Here is a 6,272-nt window from a genome sequence, read left to right as displayed (position 1 = left end):
TTGGTTGGGGGCGGGCCGGGGGCAGGGCCTAGCCAGGACACAGCGGGCCCGCCGGGTTCAGGGCTCGCCCAGGGCAGGGCCCGGGGGCCACCGTGGCGGGGGCGGTGTCGCCCACACGGGGCGCGGTGGTGCTGTGGATCCTCACGTGCGTCCAGTGCTCCCAAAGTCTGCCCCTGCCTGATGCACAAGCCTCCCCAGACCCCCTCAGGGAGCTCCTGGGGAAGGTGTACTGGTGACTGGTCCCAAACCAAGCAAACATGGGGATAACTAGAGAAATTGACAGAAAGTGTGCACCTTCCCCCTCTAGAAAAGGAGTGAGAGGGGTGAGTACGTTCAGTAGTGTAGTGCCACCTTCTATTTTTTAAGCGCAGCATCTTCCATTTTTTTCTCTCTATTCTTTTTATAACAAAAGTAAGATAAGCAGCCTTTCTTTTTTTTTTTTTTGAATGTAGCTCCCAAGTTCCTTCTTACAAAATGTCTGAAATTTAAACAGGCATAAGGCAGGTAAGGGTTAAAGCTGAGCTTTAATGAAGGGATGTTGGTCCCCTAGAAACACAGGTAATTGACCTAGATGTGAGAAATACGTATGGTGTAATAGTAATTCAGAGCTGGCTGGAAGCACTTGGCCTCCAAGAATGAGTCAGTTTACAATTTACTGTTTGTTTTGTTCGTACCTATGTGAGATAGCTCAATAAAAAGTTACTCATCGAAACCAGAAGAGCTGTGGGTCTGGCGTCCTGCTCGCTGTGCCCTGAGTACCCAGCAGTGGTGTCGCCCTCCCTGTCACCGCAGTGCTCAGGCTGCAAAGGCAGGCACCAGTAGCGTGAGGTGGGTCAAGAGTTGCCCGCGTCATTCTGTGGCGTTCCTGCACGCCAGGCAGGAGGTGAACAACAACGCTATGTCTGGTGGTGGGAAAATTAATTAGTATAATGATTGGAAGTGGAATGGGGCCAAGAATCCACACCCATTTGTTCTTCACTAGCGGAAGATGTTTTGGCATCCCCAACAATTGCCACCAGTTCATTTCCATCAGAGCAATACCACTCAATACCGCATCTTCCCCCTTCATATGCATTAGTTAAAAGCTACAGTAAACCTGTCACATGATCACCCCCTGTAACCACCAAGATTCAGCATTTCAGCAGCACTTTTAATGATCAGAGCAAAAGAGACTGCTAGGGTGAACTCCTCCAGTGTATTATCCTTTATGTTACCCAGAGAGTGTCTGGGCAGTTCACAGATCACATTTCTACAGGATATCTCGGTTTAATCTTTAACAAACATCTCCATAGGGGATTCTCCTTGGATGCTTTCACCTCTCAGAGAAGCCAGGCAGGTTCATAGCCTTGCTGTCAAAGTAATTGTAAAAAGGCTGATGATGGAGCATAGGCTCTCAGCCCACCTCCCCTCCCCTTAAAACTGAGGGGGTGGGAGAGGCAGTTTTGACCCAGATTTTCAGGGGCAGCACAGGACAGGCCTTGAGCAGCGCATTACCCTGGCTCACCAGGCTAGACCGAGAGAGTAGGAAATCTGTTAGAGGCCCAGTTTCCTTTGGGATGGAGAAGGCTTTGCCTCCAAGAGCCAAGTGGGTTAGCTGGTTGGAAGCTCCCGAATCTCCTTGCTAGAAGTTAATCAGCCCCCTGTTTTTATCTGCTGTCACAACTGGTGAGGAATAGATTTGTTACACTGTGAGAGCATGAAATCAGTAAGGGTTAGTGACCAGAGTCACCCACAGTCTGCTTTTCAGCTCCAGTGTAGCAAACTGCATGAACCTGCACGTGTTCTCCTGCTGCCTGAGGTCGACCTGGCAGGACATGTTTTTTCAAGCTGCCCCTTCTAATTATGAAGCTGATGTTCTCAACACAAGGAAAAAAATAAATGATTCTTCGGAAGCCATAATTACCCAGCAAGCCCCTATTCACAGTACAATGAGTCTCAAGCTGGAGACTACAGGAATAGTAGCTGTGATTAGTCCCACTGCATGTGAAAAGGGGGAGTTCCTGGAGCTTTGGTAAGCTGGGGATCAGTCTTTCCCACTCCCCAGTTCTGCCAGGTGTCTCGGTGAGGTAGGTTTTCAGCATAAAGTCAATGTCTAGGGATCAGCCTCAGCTTTTCTTATGTTTCCACTTCCAGACATGAAATGTGCCCATGTGCTTTCCATTATACAGGTAGTAAAACCAGCTGCCATGGTGTATTGCATTTAATGCACATGTGTAGAACATCTGTTAGTGCACATCCAGTGTCTGTCCAGGACCATCAGCAAATTACAAGTGCATCAAGTCTTCTTGGAAGGTGTTAGAGCTTCTGCATGTCATCCTATGGCACGTGAGTGCTGCTTTAGCTAGACTGAAGCATGCCTGGAAATTCCTTACTCCACCACACAGCACATGCACAGTGGTCACGGATGACACATAGGCAAACCGAGAAAGTTCTCAAAATCTGTATGGTCCCCATTCCAGGCTGACGGGAGGATGCTCCTGGAAAAGCCCAGTTGGATGGCAGCCCTAAGGTGGCTCATGGGCCCACATCAGCTTCTGCTCTGGAGAGGAGACTGTTCTGCAGCTCCCTCCCTGCTTTAACTCACTTTCGGATGGACCTTGGAGGGCAGTGTCCCCAGGGATGCACAAAGGGAAGATGCTACTATTTAGTGACTCAACAAGGTGGCCATGGCACCTTCTCTGCACTGGCAGAAAGGCAATTTAAAAAGTCCGCTGTGAGCAGCCTCCAGGATGCTGCCTGCAATGAACATGGATGTGTTCAAGCATGCAAGAGGGAGAAATACAGGCTGGTGAAGGGAGGTTGGGGTGCTCAGAAATTCAGCCACCCCACTCCTCCTGGTCCCTGCGGATGTGACAGGGATCCCAGATACTGCAAGTTTGTGGTACTTTTCTACTCTGATTCAGCAACTTGCTAAAATGCGGGGTTCGGAGCTGAAGGGACGCCAGGTAGAGGTCTGCTTCCCCTCTAAACTTCACTCAGCCATTGCCGCAACTGCCCTTCAAGCTATGCCCAAGGACCCTCAGTCTGCAGCCTAGTTCCCCCTCTGGTCTTATGGCTGTTACTCACCTATGTTGATTTGTCCCTGTCCCTCAGCTGAAGATCCCCATAGGGACAATCCCTATTATTATTTGTCATCCTTAGGACATCACGGTATTGCTGAACACCCCAGAAATAAAGGAGAACAGAGATGCAAGGGTTTTTCCTTAAATATTTACTCATGTTTGTATCTTGTGGCGTGATGGTGTGGGCGCCAACCATCCCAAAGGTCAAAGCAACATCCCCCAAATATATACAGCAGTACAGATGTTGATTGACAGCTAAGCCCCCAGAGAGCAGCCCTATCCCATCCCTTCTCCTTGTTCTGGCTCAGCTTTCTTTGTGAAAAGCACAAGCAGAAAGCAGGTGGAGGTCCTGACCCACCGTCCTCTCAGAGCTGCAATCCAGGGCTGTAGGGAAGAAATATCCCCGCATGTTCTTGAACACAGAGTCATTCTTCCTCCAAAATGCTTGCTTGATTACCAACAGTTTGTTGCCCTTGCTCATCTTACCCTCCTGGAATAAGTTAAACAGCATTCCTCAATGAATAAAGAAATAAAAGGAAATAAAAAAAAAATCAGTGCTTTAGTAGCGAAGTCAAAAGAGTCCATGAAAATCACTCTCCTTTCTCCAGACTTCATTGTCTGCTCAAGTCTAGCCAGCAGGAAACGATCATATTCATACCAGTATTACTCCTTTCAAGCCCAAATTAAAAATAAAGCAGTAACCAAGAGGAGGCTTTTCAGAGCAAACCCTTTGCCTGGTTCTCACCACATTTCATGTAGAAGGATGGATTTCCTCTATACAGAAGCCATTTTCAGAGCCATCTCTCCCATGTCAGTTCACAGCAACAGAAAGTGAAAGACTTCTGCTATGGCTATGGAGAATTCAGCTCCAGGGAGTCTCATTTCCAGAGAGACAGATAAACAAAAAGCCACAAGACATCGGGAAAAATGGCTAATGACAGGAAAGTCAAAGAGGTAGATCCGTCACATTAGCAGTGAGCCCGGCGAGGGTTCGTGAAGCAGAGGGTAATGACAGCAGCCTACCACAGTCTGGAGAGGACAGATTGTGAAAGCAGGGCAAAAGAAACACACGAGGAAGTGTCTGAAGGGCTGCAAAGCCACAATTGTTACAGAGATGCTCTTGATTTCAGGGACACTGCTACTGTCCTTGTTCAGGTTTATTCAGGTCCTGAAGGGCTGTCTGCTAGAGCTGGAAATGTTTGGGGTGGAAGCAAAGGTGTAGAGGTTTAGAGAAAAGCCTTCTTGCACCTATTTCTCTGGCAGAGGGTTGCACTTACTGGTGCTGGAAGCCACCAGAGGGTGATGTCAGGGTCCAAGTTTTCCCATCTTTCCATCTCAGAGGGTGCTTGTGCTCACCTGGGCTGGGTGAAGGGTCTCCATGTTCCCCTGGTACCTTCCTGCTGGCTTGTCTGCCCAAGCAGAAGGGCTAGAGGGAGAAAATGCATCCAGTCAGATGGATCTCCTCAACCCCTGTGGTTTATTCCCTCTGGATCCATTGTCTGCTGCTGACTGCCTTGCTCTGGGGTTCTCAGTCCCTTAGGAGCCTCCTCCAGTCTGGCAAATCTCACAAGCCTGGTAAGTCCAGGTGTGGGCCCAGATGACAACACTGCCTGCTCAAAACATTGTCACTTAACTGTAACCTCCCCACCATCGTTCTTCCTGCCAGCCTGACCCTTTGCACCCTTTGACTAATTACAGTACTTTCCAATTTCCTGCAGGACACAAACAGAGCCCAAGGTCCTTGCTGCTGATTGACCCCTCCAGTCCTTTCCCAGCTCTTCCCCGTTGGGCTTGCAGTGAAGATGCAAGGAGCGAGAGGAGGAGGAGAGGACTCTGCATATTCAGCACTTGACCCTGCCTTTTCCCAGGCAGAAATTCAAATGGGACCTCTCTAGGAGGGGATCACAACATCTCCCCGGGGCATTCCTAGCTATTGTGGCTCCTCTCCTCTACCCCAGGCTATGTGTGTTTGTAGTTACCAAATGCAAATCACATTTCCCACCCTCCTGGCTGAATCTCTCACTCCACAAGATCCTTCCCCTGTTTTTTTTTTTTTTTTTTTTTTTTTTTTTCCTCACTAGCTCGTTTTGCAATGCTCTGCAGAGTTCACAGCCCCTCCCGGTTTCACCTCCCTCTGATCTGGTGAAGCACAATGAGGTGGCTATAGGGAAGGTATTTAAGCAATCCTCCTAATTGAGTACCTGCATCACCTCTCCCTTAGCCTGGCTCCTGACACAGAAACTGCAGCTGGTTTGCAGCCCGGAAGCTGAAGACTCCCTTTTCTGAGGAATGCTGGTGACTAACCCCTAATTGCATTTTAAAAGAAAAACTCAAGATAGCTTTTTGGCCTTCTGCAGCTGTGACGGAAGCCTTGCAGCTGTGCTTTACTGTCACTCTGGGAAGGCTAGATGTCAGCAGCCAGATCAAGTCAATGGCACATTAACAACTGATAATGATAGTTAACTCACTTGGTTAACTATGTGAGCACATGCTTCACCCCTGAACATTTCAACTTCCAGCTCCCAGGCTTGTCTGAAGCCACCTTTGACTCTCAGCTCTTATTCACTATTAATACAGAAACCTGGAGCACATTAAGTGGAGGGGACGGTTTACAATAAAAGCTCATGAATTGATTCCGTGACCCGGCAGAGGCTATTAAAAATGATTGAATGAATATGGAAATGAGTAATCATACAGCTGGACTCAGAGCTGAACGCGGCCAACTCTATTCAGTGCAAACCACAAATAAAGCAAGGCGCACGCAAAGCCACCAGAATCTCTAGGTCATGGTGTGAGCTGCAGGAATTTGCCCTAGGATTTCCATCACGTTTACCTGTCCTTGTGCTGTGGGTTCTCCTCAGGACCTGTGTACTTAGACTCATCCTTTCTCTCCAAAGGCTGCATGACCAGGAATCCCTTGTCCCACACACGCTCTTGGCCAGCTTCCATGCTAGGGGAGACGGGGGGCCATCAGAGCCCCCATCTCTGTCTCCCGCCTCCTTGCTGTTCACACACGCATGCTTTGCTAGTCCAGACAACATTCACAAAGATCAGAAGATAATCCAGGACTGCCTCGGTTTCCAGCCACCAGCGCTGAATCCCAGGAAGCCGGATTCCTTGCTGGCTGCTCGGAGTCCCAAGGAGGCAGGGAATAGAAACCTTCCAACAGGTTTTCCATATGTGCGTGGTAGCTGAGGCTGACAGATATCT

Source organism: Charadrius vociferus, unplaced genomic scaffold (assembly GCF_000708025.1).
Source record: "Charadrius vociferus isolate BGI_N301 unplaced genomic scaffold, ASM70802v2 scaffold472, whole genome shotgun sequence".
Lineage (NCBI taxonomy): Eukaryota > Metazoa > Chordata > Aves > Charadriiformes > Charadriidae > Charadrius > Charadrius vociferus.
This window is presented reverse-complemented; position numbering follows the sequence as displayed.